Source organism: Phyllobates terribilis, unplaced genomic scaffold (assembly GCF_046119375.1).
Source record: "Phyllobates terribilis strain yellow unplaced genomic scaffold, ASM4611937v1 Scaffold_11__3_contigs__length_659146591, whole genome shotgun sequence".
Classification (NCBI taxonomy): domain Eukaryota; kingdom Metazoa; phylum Chordata; class Amphibia; order Anura; family Dendrobatidae; genus Phyllobates; species Phyllobates terribilis.
This window is the reverse complement of record NW_027362771.1, coordinates 255,744,112-255,763,613: the sequence shown is the minus strand read 5'-3', so window position 1 is coordinate 255,763,613 and position 19,502 is coordinate 255,744,112. Positions and strand designations below refer to the sequence as shown.

At 43.0% G+C, this 19,502-nt stretch overlaps 1 protein-coding gene across 1 annotated transcript in view; it reads right to left on the bottom strand.

Moving 5' to 3' along the window:
• LOC141165998 (chloride anion exchanger-like) overlaps positions 1-10,726 on the bottom strand; it is a 129,465-nt gene extending 118,739 nt beyond the window's left edge. The window contains exon 1 of the mRNA XM_073652181.1: positions 10,593-10,726. The gene's annotated coding sequence lies outside the window, so the exon portion shown is untranslated. The remainder of the gene's footprint in view (positions 1-10,592) is intronic.
• Between the last annotated feature and the right edge of the window lie 8,776 nt (positions 10,727-19,502).

Genomic DNA, 19,502 nt, shown 5'->3' with positions numbered 1-19,502 from the left:
GGACCATGGGATACTTAGTGAAGAGCATCAGGAGGCACCCCAAGGCATAGGGGCTGGGACTGGCAGTAGGATGCCTTGCGGTGGACAGCCGAGCTCGATCCTTATAAAAGCTTTTTAACTGCAGCAGCTTTAGTGGACACTACTGGAGCTGGAATTACCGCGGCTGCTGGCATGAGACTTGCCCTCCAATAGATCCTTGTAAATGGATTTAAAGTGTATTCATTCAAATTAGAGAGACAATTTAAATTAAAAAGCTTAGAGCTGCCTCCACCACAGGGGGGCTCGCTCGACCCACCAGCGGACAGGCACCAGTATTGGGAGAGGGGGGCTGGCCGTCAGGGTTCACCGCGGCTCTGGCACAAACCCGGCGACACGGAGGTGGCACGGGCAGGAGCGGACTGGCGGTGTCGGCTTCTCACTTTTTGGATTTTAGAAGGGCATGACATGCCTATATCTGTGTCTCCCCCTCCTTTTACTCCTCCACCTCTTTTATTCTCGCATGACTATATGTACTTGTCACTTTTCCATGTGTTAGTTATGTCTTCTGAGCAGTTTGTCAGCTTTTGGACACCTTTGAAGGTGTTTTCTATGTGTTTCTATGTGTTTTTGTTTGCCTGCCATTGGTTTTAACGGTGTTCGAAGGTGTTCGACGAACAGTTCGACGAACAGTTCGGCGAACACACGGGTGTTCGACGAACCGAACCGAACTCGAACACTACGGGGGTGGCTCAACACTACTGTAGAGGCAGATAAAAATTATTTTTAATTTGCAACCTGATGGAGGTCAGTATAGATGGACTAATACAACAAGTCCCACACACAGCTAGAAGACCAAATATTTTTCAGAGGTACTGTAGATGCAGATAAAAATTATTTTTAATTTGCAACCTGATGGAGGTCAGTATAGATGGACTAATACAACAAGTCCCACACACAGCTAGAAGCCCAAATATTTTTTCAGAGGTAGATGCAGAAAAAAATATATTCAGTTTGCAACCTGATGGAGGTCAGTATAGATGGACTAATACAACAAGTCCCACACACAGCTAGAAGCCCAAATATTTTTTCAGAGGTACTGTAGATGCAGATAAAAATTATTTTTAATTTGCAACCTGATGGAGGTCAGTATAGATGGACTAATACAACAAGTCCCACACACAGCTAGAAGCCCAAATATTTTTTCAGAGGTACTGTAGATGCAGATACAAATTATTTTTAATTTGCAACCTGATGGAGGTCAGTATAGATGGACTAATAGAGAAAGTCCGACACACTTCTAGAAGGCCAAATATTTTTTCAGAGCTAGATGCAGAAAAAAATTATATTCAGTTTGCAACCTGATGGAGGTCAGTATAGATGGATTAATAGAACGAGACCCACACACAGCTAGAAGCCCAAATATTTTTTCAGAGGTAGATGCAGAAAAAAATATATTCAGTTTGCAACCTGATGGAGGTCAGTATAGATGGACTAATACAACAAGTCCCACACACAGCTAGAAGCCCAAATATTTTTTCAGAGGTACTGTAGATGCAGATAAAAATTATTTTTAATTTGCAACCTGATGGAGGGCAGTATAGATGGACTAATAGAGAAAGTCCGACACACTGCTAGAAGGCCAAATATTTTTTCAGAGCTAGATGCAGAAAGAAATTATATTCAGTTTGCAACCTGATGGAGGTCAGTATAGATGGATTAATAGAACAAGACCCACACACAGCTAGAAGCCCAATATTTTTTCAGAGGTAGATGCAGAAAAAAATATATTCAGTTTGCAACCTGATGGAGGTCAGTATAGATGGACTAATACAACAAGTCCCACACACAGCTAGAAGCCCAAATATTTTTTCAGAGGTACTGTAGATGCAGATAAAAATTATTTTTAATTTGCAACCTGATGGAGGTCAGTATAGATGGACTAATACAACAAGTCCCACACACAGCTAGAAGCCCAAATATTTTTTCAGAGGTACTGTAGATGCAGATAAAAATTATTTTTAATTTGCAACCTGATGGAGGTCAGTATAGATGGACTAATAGAGAAAGTCCGACACACTGCTAGAAGGCCAAATATTTTTTCAGAGCTAGATGCAGAAAAAAATTATATTCAGTTTGCAACCTGATGGAGGTCAGTATAGATGGATTAATAGAACAAGACCCACACACAGCTAGAAGCCCAATATTTTTTCAGAGGTAGATGCAGAAAAAAATATATTCAGTTTGCAACCTGATGGAGGTCAGTATAGATGGACTAATACAACAAGTCCCACACACAGCTAGAAGCCCAAATATTTTTTCAGAGGTACTGTAGATGCAGATAAAAATTATTTTTAATTTGCAACCTGATGGAGGTCAGTATAGATGGACTAATACAACAAGTCCCACACACAGCTAGAAGCCCAAATATTTTTTCAGAGGTACTGTAGATGCAGATACAAATTATTTTTAATTTGCAACCTGATGGAGGTCAGTATAGATGGACTAATACAACAAGTCCCACACACAGCTAGAAGCCCAAATATTTTTTCAGAGGTAGATGCAGAAAAAAATATATTCAGTTTGCAACCTGATGGAGGTCAGTATAGATGGACTAATACAACAAGTCCCACACACAGCTGGAAGCCCAAATATTTTTTCAGAGGTAGATGCAGAAAAAAATATATTCAGTTTGCAACCTGATGGAGGTCAGTATAGATGGACTAATACAACAAGTCCCACACACAGCTAGAAGCCCAAATATTTTTTCAGAGGTACTGTAGATGCAGATAAAAATTATTTTTAATTTGCAACCTGATGTAGGTCAGTATAGATGGACTAATACAACAAGTCCCACACACAGCTAGAAGCCCAAATATTTTTTCAGAGGTACTGTAGATGCAGATAAAAATTATTTTTAATTTGCAACCTGATGGAGGTCAGTATTAATGGACTAATAGAGAAAGTCCGACACACTGCTAGAAGGCCAAATATTTTTTCAGAGCTAGATGCAGAAAAAAATTATATTCAGTTTGCAGCCTGATGGAGGTCAGTATAGATGGATTAATAGAACAAGACCCACACACAGCTAGAAGCCCAAATATTTTTTCAGAGGTAGATGCAGAAAAAAATATATTCAGTTTGCAACCTGATGGAGGTCAGTATAGATGGACTAATACAACAAGTCCCACACACAGCTAGAAGCCCAAATATTTTTTCAGAGGTACTGTAGATGCAGATAAAAATTATTTTTAATTTGCAACCTGATGGAGGTCAGTATAGATGGACTAATAGAGAAAGTCCGACACACTGCTAGAAGGCCAAATATTTTTTCAGAGCTAGATGCAGAAAAAAATTATATTCAGTTTGCAACCTGATGGAGGTCAGTATAGATGGATTAATAGAACAAGACCCACACACAGCTAGAAGCCCAGTATTTTTTCAGAGGTAGATGCAGAAAAAAATATATTCAGTTTGCAACCTGATGGAGGTCAGTATAGATGGACTAATACAACAAGTCCCACACACAGCTAGAAGCCCAAATATTTTTTCAGAGGTACTGTAGATGCAGATAAAAATTATTTTTAATTTGCAACCTGATGGAGGTCAGTATAGATGGACTAATACAACAAGTCCCACACACAGTTAGAAGCCCAAATATTTTTTCAGAGGTACTGTAGATGCAGATAAAAATTATTTTTAATTTGCAACCTGATGGAGGTCAGTATAGATGGACTAATAGAGAAAGTCCGACACACTGCTAGAAGGCCAAATATTTTTTCAGAGCTAGATGCAGAAAAAAATTATATTCAGTTTGCAACCTGATGGAGGTCAGTATAGATGGATTAATAGAACAAGACCCACACACAGCTAGAAGCCCAATATTTTTTCAGAGGTAGATGCAGAAAAAAATATATTCAGTTTGCAACCTGATGGAGGTCAGTATAGATGGACTAATACAACAAGTCCCACACACAGCTAGAAGCCCAAATATTTTTTCAGAGGTACTGTAGATGCAGATAAAAATTATTTTTAATTTGCAACCTGATGGAGGTCAGTATAGATGGACTAATACAACAAGTCCCACACACAGCTAGAAGCCCAAATATTTTTTCAGAGGTACTGTAGATGCAGATACAAATTATTTTTAATTTGCAACCTGATGGAGGTCAGTATAGATGGACTAATACAACAAATCCCACACACAGCTAGAAGCCCAAATATTTTTTCAGAGGTAGATGCAGAAAAAAATATATTCAGTTTGCAACCTGATGGAGGTCAGTATAGATGGACTAATACAACAAGTCCCACACACAGCTAGAAGCCCAAATATTTTTTCAGAGGTACTTGCAGAAAAAAATATATTCAGTTTGCAACCTGATGGAGGTCAGTATAGATGGACTAATACAACAAGTCCCACACACAGCTAGAAGCCCAAATATTTTTTCAGAGGTACTGTAGATGCAGATAAAAATTAGTTTTAATTTGCAACCTGATGGAGGTCAGTATAGATGGACTAATAGAATGATGCTATGCCCAAAAGATTTTACTTCACTAGGTGCAGTAAAAAAATTGGTATTCTATACACAGGTGGTATATCTTGCAGCACAGATAGGCTACTCCACTGACTAACACACTCTGCAATAGGCCAAAAAGGATTAGCTTTGCTAGATTCAGCCAAATGCTGTGAAAAAAACTTGCACAGCACTGGCACAGACCTGCCTGGCAAAAACTGATAGGAACTGATGTAACCTAGTCCTGAAAAGGACTCCAATTACAATTAGTCTTTACTCCCACAACCTATCTATTTAAGAGCACAGACCTCCCTGATAAAAGTCGTAGGAAATGCTGTAACCTAGTCCTTAAAAGGACTGCAATCACAACTATTCCCTACTCCCAAGCTATCTGTATATTTGTGCGAAAATTGGCTTGAAATTAACAAGGTATAGCGCATACAGCAACAGCGGTGCCGTCTAACACGCAGCTGCAGCAGTGAGAAAATGGTGGCGACGGGGAAAATGGCTTGGTCTTATAGGGCAAGGACATGTGACATACACTGCCAATGACACATGCCCTTGCTTGTGTGAAAAAAAGCACTTCGCTCCGTGTGTGCGCTGCTGATAGGCTGACAGATTGCACCTCCCCACTGCAAATGCGGGAAAGAGAAAAAAAAATGGAGATCTTCATTGTTCCTGCAGAGATCCATCCCCTGCCCCTCCCCCCACCCCGCTGTACACTCAAACTGCGTATTAACATTAATTTTCATCATTACTGAGAAAAAATCCAGTTATGATTTTGGTGCACGAACAGTTATCGAACATAACCTCGAACAGCCGAATTTTTATCAAATTGTTCGTGTTCGCCGAACGGCTCGAACACCGCCCAAAACAGCTCGAATTTGAGATTGGCGAACAGTTCGAGTAGAACAACGCTCATCTCTACTCCCCATAGAGACTATGATTGTTCTATTGAATTTGTCCCTGGAGCGACTCTTCCTAAAAGTCGTTTATTTAACCTTACTATTCCTGAGAGGAAGGCTTTGGAGGAATACATACAGACAAGTTTGGCCGCCGGTCACATTAGGCCTTCTAAGTCTCCTGTGGCGGTTGGATTTTTTTTTGTAAAAAAAAAGGACGGCGGTTTACGTCCTTGTCTGGATTTTCGTGAGATTAACAAAATTACTGTACGCAATCCTTACCCACTGCCATTGATTCCTGATTTATTTAACCAGTTAATGGGGGCCAAGTGGTTCTCTAAAATTGACCTTAAGGGGGCATACAATCTATTGCGCATGAAGGAGGGTGACGAATGGAAGACTGCTTTTAACACTCCTGTGGGTCATTTTGAGAATCTGGTTATGCCTTTTGGTCTTACTAATGCTCCTGCATTTTTTCAGAATCTTATTAATGACATCCTTAGACCTTTGATCGGCAAAAATGTGGTTGTGTATTTGGATGATATTTTGATTTATTCGCCGGATCTGGAGTCTCATTGGCGGAGCGTACGTGAGGTATTACAGTTGTTAATGGACAATTCGCTTTTTGCTAAGCTGGAGAAATGTGAGTTCGCTGTACAGAGAATTAGTTTTTTGGGTTACATTATCTCCAGCGAAAGTTTTGAGATGGACCCGGTTAAAGTTCAAGCTGTACAGGAATGGCCTAGGCCTATTGGTTTGAAATCGATACAGAGGTTTTTAGGTTTCGCCAATTATTACAGAAAATTCATAAAAAATTTTTCTAGTATTGTCAAACCTCTGACCGATCTCACCAGGAAAGGTGCTGAAGCGGTTCAGTGGTCTTCTGAGGCTATTGAAGCTTTTGTGTATCTCAAGGAGAGGTTCACCTCTGCTCCCATCCTTATGCAGCCTGATGTGACTAAGCCGTTTTTGGTTGAGGTTGATGCTTCCTCTGTGGGGGTTGGCGCAGTATTGTCTCAGGATAACGGGGATGGATTACATCCCTGTGCCTTTTTTTCAAAAATTTTTTCGGAGACTGAACTGAATTACGATATTGGTAATCGGGAATTATTGGCTATTAAACTCGCATTTGAACACTGGCGCCACTTCTTGGAAGGTGCGGAATTTCCCGTTCAGGTTCTTACGGATCATAAAAATCTGATATATCTTGATGCTGCCAAGCGCCTGAATGCCCGTCAGGCTAGGTGGGCACTGTTTTTCTCGCGGTTTAATTTCTCCGTTACTTACATCCCTGGTACTAAGAATGTTAAGGCGGATGCCTTGTCTCGCAGTTTTTCTCCCATAGTCGGTGCTGAGAAAGAGGAGAACATTTTACAAGAAGGTGTTGTGATAGCTGCTTTGGACTCCGTTTTGGAAGATGAGATTCTTAAAGCACAGGAGAATGCCCCATCTAACACTCCTCATGGGAGGTTGTTTGTGCCTGGGACCTTTAGGAGAGATTTGTTTGTTGAGTGTCACGAATCTCGGTTGGCAGGTCATCCCGGAATCTCTGAGACCAAGAGACTGGTGGGTCGCAGTTTTTGGTGGCCTGGATGGCAGAAGGAAGTCATTAAGTGGGTGCGTCAATGTACTATATGTGCTAGATCTAAGTCCTCACATACTCCTGCTGCGGGGTTGCTTTGTCCTTTGGAGGTTCCCAGTGCTCCTTGGACACATTTGGCTATGGACTTTATAACTGACCTTCCCCCCTCTGAGGGTTTTACTGTCATCTGGGTGGTCGTGGACCGTTTTAGCAAGATGTGTCACTTGGTTCCCTTCGTCAAACTGCCCTGCGCTAAAACTCTCGCTAAGGCCTTTGTCAAGGAAATTGTCAGACTTCATGGCGTTCCTACTGACATTGTTTCTGATAGGGGTCCTCAGTTCGTGGCTCGTTTTTGGCGTGCCTTTTGTGACAGGTTGGGAGTTCATTTATCGTTCTCGTCCGGATATCATCCTGAATCTAATGGCCAGACAGAAAGGAAAAACCAGGATGTTGAGCAGTTCTTGCGTTGTTTTGTGGCAGACAATCAAGAGGGGTGGTCTGAGTTTCTGCCACTTGCTGAATTTGCTCTGAACAATCATACATCTTCTTCTGCTGGTTGTTCGCCTTTTTTTTGTTGTTCTGGGAGACATCCATCGTTTGGGTCGTTCTCCAAGTTGGGATCTGCCGTGCCTGAGGAGGAGAATTTTTCCGGTGATTTGGAGAGAGTTTGGACGGATGTGCGTGGTAATCTTCAGGAGGCCAACAGAAAATCTAAAGACTACTTTGATAGGAAACGACAGGAGGTTTTGTTCGCTGTTGGTGACATGGTTTGGTTGTCCTCTAGGAATCTGCGGTTGAGGATTCCTTCTAAGAAATTGGGTCCCAAGTTTGTAGGGCCCTTTAAGGTGCTTCAGGTTGTCAACCAATCTGCTGTTAGGTTGGAGGTTCCTACCTCCTGGAGAATTAATCCGGTATTTCATGTCTCTCTGTTAAAAAAAGCTGTTGTGTCGGATGGTGACGCCTCTGCCTCTGTTCCTCCGGTGGTGGAGGACGGGGAATATGAAATTTCTCGCATCCTTAACTCTAGACGGTATAGAGGTAGTTTGCAGTATCTTGTGGCCTGGAAAGGTTTCGGACCCGAGGATAACTCTTGGGTGAGGTCAGATGATGTTTCCGCGTCCAGACTTATCAGAGCGTTTCACAGGAGATTTCCTGAGAAGCCTGGTCCTAGGGGATCCGGAGGATCCTCTTAGAAGGGGGGGTACTGTTAGAACCTTGCTCTTAGGTTTTTTCCTTTGCTGGTCACATGACCTTGTTGGCCTATTTAATCCTGCTCCGCCCTTCTGGCTTTGCTGGACTTCATTGTATAACTACTTTCTAGCTAGCCTGTGCTCTGTATCTTACTCTGTTAGTTTGCTTGGTCTACGGACCTCTATGTTCTATATATTTTGTTTGTTCGTCTGTCTGCTACTATTTCTGTTAGGAGGTGTCCCATTTTCCTCCCAGTCCTTAGTACTTGTAGGGATTCCTTCCCCACATCTATAGGTCTCCGTACAGACTAGCTTAGGACTTTAGCAGGTCTGATCGCAGGATCAGGTCCCCTGTTACATCGTAGGGATTCAGCTGAGTTCTATCGTAGGGACAGATCTCCTCTCTTTCCTTAGCTCTGGTAGCAGAACATAACAGTAAGCAGCGTTCAAACTGTGATTAACAAATGGAAAATCAGGGGCTCTGTAAAAACCAAACCACGGTCAGGTAGACCAACACATTTTCGGCCACAACTGCCAGGAAAATTGTTTGGGATGCAAAGAAAAACCCATAAATAACATCAGCTGAAATTCAGGACTCTCTGAAAGCTAGCGGTGTGGCTTCAAGATGCACAATAAGGAGGCACTTGAAGAAAAATGGGCTGCATGGTCGAGTCGCCAGAAAAAAGCCATTACTGCGCAAATGCCACAAATTATCTCGCCTACAATATGTAAAACACCACAGAAATAAGCCTCAAAGCTGCTGGAACAAGGTAATTTGGAGTGATGAGACCAAAATGGAACTTTTTGGCCACAACCATAAACGTTACATTTGGAGAGAGGTCAACAAGGCATATGATGAAAGGAACACCATTCATACAGTAAAGCATGGAGGTGGATCGCTAATGTTTTGGGGATGTGTGAGCTACAAAGGCACAGGAAACTTGATAAAAGTTGAAGGAAAGATGAATGCAGCACGTTGTCAGCATATACTGGAGGCAAATTTGCACTCATCAGCCCGGAAGCTGTGCATGGGACGTACTTGGACGTTGCAACATGTCAACAATACAAAACACAAGGCCAAGTCGACCTGTCATTGGCTACAGCAGAACAAAGTGAAGGGTCTGGAGTGGACATCTCAGTCTCCTGACCTCAATATCAATGAGCCACTCTGGGGAGATCTGAAGCGCGCAGTTCATGCTAGACAGCCCAGGAATTTACAGGAACTAGAGGCATTTTGCCAAGAATAATGGGCAGCTTTACCATCTGAGAAAATAAAGAACCTCATCCACAACTACCACAAAATACTTCAAGCTGTCATTGATGTTAGAGGGGGCAATACATGGTATTAAGAACTGGGGTATGTGAACTTTTGATCAGGGTCATTTGGATAGTTTTGGTTGTCATTAAGATTTCAAAAGAGAAAACACAGTAGTTTGACAATAAATGGCTTCACCCAACCAATAACCATGAGTTTTTTTTGTTATCATTCATATTCTCTGAAACAAGTCCAAGAAAGGAAAAATTCTGCCGGGGTATGTAAACTTTTGAGCACAACTCTATCCATTAAAATCACATGCTATAAGTATGATCTGTATGGGATCCGATTTTTTTTTGCTACCAATAGACTTGAATAGGCGAGTCTCATCCAAAATACGGAAGAGAATAGTGCATGCTGCAATATTTTTCACATGGATACTTGGTCCGTATGTAAAAAACTGTCATCTAAACAGTCCTATTAAATAATGGATTGTTCACACGCCGCTTTTTTTTGAGGCGTTTTCCCCCCATTCTTTCAGTGTGTTTTTGCCGATAAAAAAACACAGCGCTTTACTGTACCAGGAAAGTGAATGAGATTTCTGGAATTCATGCACATGTTGCTTATATTTTTCTTGCAGGTTTAAAGCAGGATCAAATCTGCAGCGTTATTTCTTTCAGCGTTTTGGCAGCGTTTTTCACCAATTCAAATGACTGGTAAAAAAAAACATGTTTGGTGCATAAAAGTCTGCTGCAAATACTTAAGATGTGCACATACCTTAGGATTGTTCTGTATGTTGTCTGTGTGAGGTCAGCAAGACATCACTAGGACCGAAAATACGTTTTTTGTGAATGTATCCCTTGCGACTATGCATTTATACCTCTCCCTTTCGAAGCCTTTTTAAGTGTGTGTGCATTTTTTACTCTTTTTGAATTGTATCTTAGTATATATTGGAGGCACATGGAGGTATAGTGTGAAACCATAGCAGGGTATGGGTGCAGTATTACAGATCCATAATACAGTCATGTGTATGAGTTGTGTAATAAAAGGGCAGTGTAATTGCTGTTGCTGTTCAATCAACTCCTTTTTTCCTGGATACTTCAGTGTAGTTCCCTCCAGTGTAGTAACTGGCCATATGTGTCACCAGAATTAAAGTGGTTGTCTGGTACTTACATATCTGTGGGTCGAATACCTGGCACCCTCACCGATCAGCTGTCATCTACTCAGGCGGTTGCTGAATATAAGCAATGTGCAGGGTAGAACATAGCAGTCCTGTAGATTGGTAAGTGGCTGCTGCCTGTTACCACACCTAATCTCCTATTTAAACGAATTCAAGTGACTATGAGATAAGGTTCAGTACCCCTATTGAAACTTATCTCCTATTTAAGTGAATGCAAGTGAACAGGAGATAAGGTGCAATACCAGGCAACAACCACTAAGCAATGTAAGGGGCTGCTCTACTTGGAGTACGGACAGGACACAGCTGGAATGAGGGACAGTATTAGGTTTTGTGTGTGCGCAGTTTTCCAAAAAGCTTCTCTGTGTGTACTCAGCACCCATGTCTGTGGGAGTAGTGAGCCTACAACCAATTATTTCTACTCTGCACCTATGTCGGTGGGACTAGTGTGCCTAAAACAATTTTTTTCTACTCTGCACCCGTGTCTGTGGGAGTAGTGTGCCTACAACCAATTATTTCTACTCTGCACCTGTGTCGGTGGGAGTAGCGTGTCTAAAACCATTTTTTTCTACTCTACACTAGTGATGAGCGACCGTGCTCGTTTAACCCTTTAATCAAGCACACTCAGGTGCTCGCCGAGTATTTTCGGTGTGCTCGACATCTATGTTAGAGCCGCCGCATGTCTCACGGCTAAGAAACAGGCACTCCCTGCATGTGTCGCAGCTGTCAAACAGCCGACACATGCAGCAGCGGCGGCTCAAACATAGATGCCAAACATGCCGAAAATACTCGGCGAGCACCCAAGCGTGCTCAATTAAAGAGTTAAATTAGCAACTCGCTCATCACTACTCTGCACCCATGTCTGTGGGAGTAATGTGACTAAAACCAATTTTTTTCTACTCTGCACCCGTGTCTGTGGTAGTAGTGTGCCTAACCAATTTTTTCTACTCTGCCCCCATGTCTGTGAGAGTAGTGTACGTAAAAACAAATTGTTCTACTTTGTACCCGTGTCTGTGGGAGTAGTGTGTGTAAAAACAAATTGTTCTACTCTGCACCCGTGACTGTGCTAGTTTGCGTAAAAACAAATTGTTCTACTCTACACTTTTGTCTATGGGAGTAGTGTGTGTAAAACAAATTGTTCTACGCTGAACCTGTATCTGTGGGAGTAGTGTGTGTAAAAACAAATTGTTCTACGCTGAACCTGTATCTGTGGGAGTAGGGTGTGTAAAAACAAATTGTTCTACTCTGCACCCGTGTCTGTGGGAGTAGTGTGTGTAAAAACAAATTGTTCTACGCTGAACCTGTATCTGTGGGAGTAGTGTGTGTAAAAACAAATTGTTCTACTCTGCACCCGTGACTGTGCTTGTTTGCGTAAAAACAAATTGTTCTACTCTACACTTTTGTCTATGGGAGTAGTGTGTGTAAAACAAATTGTTCTACTCTGCACTTGTGTCTGTGGGAGTAGTGTAGTGTGCGTAAAAAACGAATTGTTCTACTCTGCACCCGTGTCTGTGGGAATAGGGTGTGTAAAAACAAATTGTTCTACTCTGCACCCGTGTCTGTGGGAGTAGTGTGCGTAAAACAAATTGTTCTACTCTGCACCCGTGTCTGTGGGAGTAGTGTGCCTAAAAATCACTTAAAAAAAAATAAGGAGAGCAAATAGGGGACGTGATTATGACCCTGCTGGTGCTGGTGTAGCTGCTCTTGCTTGTGGTGTAGCTGCTGAAGGGAGAGAACGTGGTCATTTTGTGCCTGGTATGTTCCCAAATGAAACCACTTCCTATGGTGCATACAGGTGACAGGACGTTTTGTAACATTTCATAGGGCTGAGTACCGCTACACGAATGGTGAGGCCAGGACATGGCTGATGGCATTTTGATGAGTCCTCTGGCTGGGGTTCCGTGGCCCATCCACCTGACCCTACCCCAGAACTGGAAGCGACTGAGTGCACTGTTATGTTGGTGGATGGGTATGTGGGAGGGATAGTGCACACAGTCAATGGACCACTGCAGCACATCTTAGAGGATAACGAAGCACAGTTGTTAAATGCAGCGTCTTTCTGCACTGTGCAGACCGGCAAGGGGGGCAGAGGATGAGGAGTGGGTGGGGGATGATGTGGGGGATGATGAGGTCCTAGACCACCCATGGATCGAAGGTCATCCTAGTGACGTGGGCAGTTCGGAGGAAGAGGAGGTGGTCACGCTGCCCCAGCAGCACAGTAAAAGAGGGAGCAGAGTGCAAAAGTTCATCCTGATGAAGAAGTTGGAGAGACTTCGAAAAGCGTAGATTTTTAAATTGTACCAAAAATAAAAAAATCTTATTGGAATCTTTTGTTTTGAGACGTCTTTTCCACGTGGATGACCAGCAGCACAGTAAAAAACTGTTTGAACTCCTTATTGCAAAAGCACAGTGGGCAGCCCTTAGCGAGAACGTCGGTTGCTAGTGCCTACCGTGCCAAGAAAATGCGCAAACCAAAACTAGCTCACAGTAGCTCCCTGGCATGGCATTTCTTCAGCCAATGTGCTGACGACAATACACAGGTGGTTTGCACACTGTGGCATTAGAGCCTGAAGCGGGGCATACATGTCCTGAACCTGAGAACCACCTGCATGATGAGGCATCTAAATTCCAAGCACGTGGTGCAGTGAAGTATACACCTTAAAAAGCATGACAGATCTGAGCCTCCTCCTGCTCCCTCTTCTGCTGCAGTCTCGGCCTCTTCCTTCCGCTCTCGATCAACAGGGCCACCTGCCTCCCCACAAAGAAAGGATGTGACAGCACCACCACCACCACCAGCAGTATCACCGAGCATCTGCACACCGTCCCATGGAAGTGATCAGCTCTCGATCCCGTAACCCTCGATAGAAAGAGGAAATACCCGCCTACCCACCCACAAACCATGGTCCTGAATGACAGCATTTCCAAATTCCTGGCCTTTAAAATGCTGCCATTCTGGCTGATGGAGACGGACAGTTTTAAAAAATTGATGGTGGTGACTGTCCCACAGTACGTTGTTCCAAACCACCACCACTTTTCCAAGCGGGCCATCCCTGCCCTACACACGCATGTTGCAGACCAAATAAGGTGTGCACTGCACAACGCCATCAGTAGCAAGGTCCACATAAGCACAGAAACGTGGACCCGTAAGTACGGCCAGGAATGTTACCTCTTCCTAAGTGCCCACTGGGTATATGTAGTGGCGGCTGGGACAGAGGCAGAAGGCGTTCCAGAGCATGTCCTACAACCACTGAGGATTGCGGTAAGTTTCTCTGTCCAGGTTGCCTCCTTCTCCTACTCTGCTTTCTGCTTCCTCCACTGCCTCCTCATCTCGTCACGGTAAGACCTACACCACCAACTTCAGCACAGGGAGGGGTAAAAGACAGCAGGCTATTCTGAAACTGATCTATTTGGGGCAAAATTTGCACAACGCACAGGAGCTATGGACAGAGATCAAACAGCAGATAGATGAGTGGTTGGTGCTGGTGAACATTGAGCATGGCCTGGTGGTATGCGATAATGGGCAAAATCTCGTAGCAGCTCTGTGCATAACCGGTTTGACGCACATCCCTTGCCTTGTGCATGTGCTGAATTTGGTGGTGCAGAGCTTCCTTAAAAATTACCCACATATGTCATAGCTGGTGCTGAAAGTGCAGGCAGTGTGTGCACACTTTCCGCATTCTCAGCCTGCTGCTGCTCCCCTGTCTGCGAGTTTCAGATGCAGGTACAGGTGAACTAATTTTGGGGCCTCCCGTAATAAAAAAAAAAAAAACAGTGTGGGCTACCTCCTCCTCCACCTCTTCCACGTACACCGCCATGTCCACCTCCACCTCCTTCACCTACTCCACCTTTTCCTCCACTTGAACCTCCATCTCCTGATTCTAGATGGTATTTTTTTTTGTAATTACATGTTCTTTTAAGTCAGTTCACTTAAAAAAAATGCACAAAAACAGTGTTGAATACCTCCTCACTGCCTCTTTCACCTACACTGCCACATCCCACTCCACCTCCTCCTCCACTTGTACCTCTGCCTCCTGGTTCAAGATTATTATTTTTTATTTTTTTATTCTATGTTATTTTAAGTCATTTTCCTAACCACATTTGTTTGCAGGGCAATTGTCCCGCTCTTACCCCCATTTTGCTTCCTTTTGCAGCTTCCTAGCCCTTACTATGACCATTTTACAGCCATTTTAAAGAACTGAAGTTCGGGTCCTCATTGACTTCTATTGGGTTCGCGGTCAAGTTCGGATGCTGAACCGAACTTTGAACTACAGTTCGGCTGAACCTGATGAACCAAAACATCCTTGGGTCCGCTCATCCCTAATAAAGAATTTTACCTACACAGATAAAAACTCAATTACTCCAATGAGAACCCTTTTGAAGGTTGCACTTTGGAATGACTGTTATTGATAATCTCCCAAGCTTACATACCGTTATAAAATTGATTAGACGGATACTGTTTCAACATAATCTATACTTTCTAATACCATGGGTCAATTATGTTTGCAGCTTTAAAATAATTCCTTCCATTAGTAAGACTGAAACATGAATGTAATTTACATTATGAGCAGTTTATCACAGCTTATGCGCATGGACAGATAAGACTATAACACTATCCACAAGAGTTCCCATTGCTACTCATGTAATCTTAACAGCAAAAAAAGGTGCTATTTCTGAAAGGCTGGCTTACTACCTATTGTGAAAAAGAGAGGTTCTCCATTGACAACATCTCTTTAGCTTACATTGGTAAATATTTGGCTCATTCTCATTGCATATTTGGTGTCCGTTAAACACATATGCCGGGAAAGCTCCTGATGTATTGTTTAATGAAAGCCTGTGATGCATACCAAGCAGTGGCATTGAGAGGAGGATGGCTAATTGTGTGCAAGAAAAGATGAGTGCAGGACATAATTCTAATTTATATAATATTTTTTCACAGAAACCTCCTAGTAGAATAATAAGACATATTTCTGAGCATACTTTCACCATCCTAGACACACCAATCATGACTATGATATATCCATAATTCGGGATGATATTACATCTCTGTGATTTCCCAAGGCTGAAAATCCTGGCGCTTGAAACCACACAAGTGATTATTTTCCCAATTTCAGATACATCTGTGGATTGTGTTGGCATCAGTTTATTATACATATGGCATGGAAATATTGCATTTCCATTGTGCCATGTGAGGTACCTTGTATGGACTGGAGACGTCCAGTCTACATAGGGACAATTATCTTCCCTTGCATATATTAGCACCTAATATAGCATTTGGTCTTCCTGTAGACTGGCTGTCTCCTTGCTAATTTAATCTACTCTTCTTTGTTGAAGATACCCCACTATATGCATCCTCCCAGGACATTTCTTCTGCTCCAGTGAGCAGATCAAATGTCCTGAAAATACCAGTGAGTGTCTTTTGCTGTTATGTTCTTTGCTGTCTACCTGGAAATTGTCACGCACAGTGTAGGAAAGACAAAGTGCAACACAAAGGGATGAGGGGAAGGGAGCCCAGTCTTCCCTACCGTCCCTATATTGGCTTCTCACCAATCGCCGATCAGGAACCTAAAACCCTGTATCTCCCTAGAGGTAGGCCCTGGCTAGGGAAGGGGGGGTGAGCGCTAGTCAGTCCCCACTAACAACTAAAGACAGCAAGGGGAGACAGACACAGGGGAAGTAACTTGGCTTGAGCCGACTTCAGCGAGATTACACACACAGCTTCTTAGCACTAAAGAGGAAGTAAAAAGACTGCAACATCTCCAAGCCTTCACAAGTGGTGATGTGAATATCACCGGCACCCTCCTATAACAAACAGGAAGTATTTAAACACCCAGGCCTGCGTGTCAATTAGCCGGAGGGAGGTAGCCACTAGGTCCTAGAGTGAGACAAATCTATGAAGGTGTCTGTAATGCCAAACAAAGAGATCTTCTGCAACTATCTGCTGGGTAACTGTCTGTCACATCGTGACAGTACCCCCTCTTCTACGAGTGGCCTCCGGACACTCAGGGCCAGGTTTCTCAGGATAAGAGGTGTGAAATGACCAAACCAACTTGGGAGTGTTCACCTTTGATACTGAAACCCACACCCTTTCCTCTGAACCATAACCCTTCCAGTGTACCAAGTATTGTAGGGAACAACGTTGGAGATGAGAATCTACAATCCTTGAAATCTGAAACTCCATATTACCATCCACCATTATTGGGGGCGGCGGTAGGAGTGAGGGCTCAAGAGGTTCCACATATTTCTTGAGTAAGGACCTGTGGAAGACATTGTGGACCTTAAGGGCCTGAAGAAGCTCAAGACGAAACGCTGCTGGGTTAATGACAGCGGTTATTTTATAGGGACCAATAAACCTAGGTCCCAGCTTCCAAGAAGGAACTTTCAATCTTATATACCTGGTAGACAACCACACAAAGTCATTCACATTCAGGTCTGGACCTGGTCAAGCGTTTTCTGTCAGCCATACGTTTGTACCTGTCTACCATGATCTTTAAATTACTCAGAATCCCCCTGCACATCGAGGAGAGCGAAGAAGCAAAACGTTCCTCCTCAGGAACTCCCAAAGCTCCTCCCCCACTAAAGGTACCAAACTGTGGGTGGTCACCGTATGCACCAAAGAACGGTGACCTGCCAGTGGATTCTTGACGATGATTATTAATGGCAAATTCTGCCAGCGGTAAGTAGGATGCCCAATCCTCCTGATTTTCGGAGACGAAACACCTGAGGTAGGTCTCCAAATTCTGACTGACATGCTTGTTCTGTCCGTTCGACTGAGGGTGGAAGGCAGAGGAAAAGAACAGCTGCACCCCCAGTTGAGAACAGAATGCTTTCCAGAACTTGGAAACAAACTGGGTCCCCTGATCTGACTCCACATCGGAGGGAGCCCCCTGAAGCTTCATGATCTCATTTATAAACACCTGAGCTAGTGTCTTGGCATTTGGAAGTGCAGGTAATGTGACGAAGTGAACCATTTTACTGAACCTATATACAACCACCAAAACCACCGTTTTTCCTGCAGAAACCGGTAGGTCAGTAATAAAATCCATGGACAAGTGTGTCCATGGCCTACTAGTGATAGGTAGCAGAAGAAGACAGACGGGTATGAAAAACCTTAGAACGCGCGCAAATACTACAAGCCGATACAGTTATATGAAAAAGTTTGGGCACCCCTATTAATCTTAAGCTTAATGTTTTCTTAAAATTGGTGTTTTTGCAACAGCTATTTCAGTTTGATATATGTAATAACTGTTGGACACAGTAATGTTTCTGCCTTGAAATGAGGTTTATTGTACTAACAGAAAATGTGCAATCTGCATTCAAACAAAATTTGACAGGTGCATAAGTATGGGCACCCTTATCATTTTCTTGCTTTAAATACTCCTCCCTACTTTTTACTGACTTACTAAAACACTTTTTTTTGGTTTTGTAACCTCATTGAGCTTTGAACTTCACAGCTAGGTGTATGGAATCATGAGAAAACCTAATTAAAGTGGCCACTTGCAAGTTGTTCTCCTGTTTGAATCTCCTCTGAAGAGTGGCATCATGGGCTCCTCAAAACAACTGTCAAATGATCTGAAAACAAAGATTATTCAACATAGTTGTTCAGGGGAAGGATACAAACAGCTGTCGCAGAGATTTAACCTGTCAGTTTCCACTGTGAGGAACATAGTAAGGAAATGGAAGAACACAGGGACAGTTCTTGTTAAGGCCAGAAGTGGCAGGCCAAGAAAAACATCAGAAAGGCAGAGAAGAAGAACGGTGAGATCAGTCAAGGACAATCCTCAGACCACCTCCAGAGAGCTGCAGCATCAACTTGCTGCAGATGGTGTCACTGTGCATCGATCAACTATACAACGCACTTTGCACAAGGAGAAGCTGTATGGGAGAGTGATGCGAAAGAAGCCGTTTCTGCAAGCACGCCACAAACAGAGTCGGCTGAGGTATGCAAAAGCACATTTGGAGAAGCCAATTTCTTTTTGGAAGAAGGTCCTGTGGACTGATGAAACCAAGATTGAGTTGTTTGGTCATACAAAAAGGCGTTATGCATGGCGTCAAAAAAAACACAGCATTCCAAGAAAAACACTTGCTACCCACAGTAAAATTTGGTGGAGGTTCCATCATGCTTTGGGGCTGTGTGGCCAATGCCGGCACCGGGAATCTTGTTAAAGTTGAGGGACGCATGGATTCCACTCAGTATCAGCAGATTCTTGACAATAATGTTCAAGAATCAGTGATAAAGTTGAAGTTACGCAGGGGATGGATCTTTCAGCAAGACAATGATCCAAAACACCGCTCCAAATCTACTCAGGCATTCATGCAGAGGAACAATTACAATGTTCTGGAATGGCCATCCCAGTCCCCAGACCTGAATATCATTGAACATCTGTGGGATCATTTGAAGAGGGCTGTCCATGCTCGGCGACCATCAAACTTAACTGAACTGGAATTGTTTTGTAAAGAGGAATGGTCAAAAATACCTTCATCCAGGATCCAGGAAATCATTAAAAGCTACAGGAAGCGACTAGAGGCTGTTATTTTTGCAAAAGGAGGATCTACTAAATATTAATGTCACTTTTCTGTTGAGGTGCCCATACTTATGCACCTGTCAAATTTTGTTTGAATGCAGATTGCACATTTTCTGTTAGTAAAATAAACCTCATTTCAAGGCAGAAACATTACTGTGTCCAACAGTTATTACATATATCAAACTGAAATAGCTGTTGCAAAAACACCAATTTTAAGAAAACAATAAGCTTAAGATTAATAGGGGTGCCCAAACTTTTTCATATAACTGTATTTGTTCAATCACATCCCGATGCAACCCCGGCCACCAAAAACGAAGAGAGAGGAGGTCCGCGGATGTTCCTTAATTACTTTGGGGCGCAAATTAGATGGTACAAATAACCTTC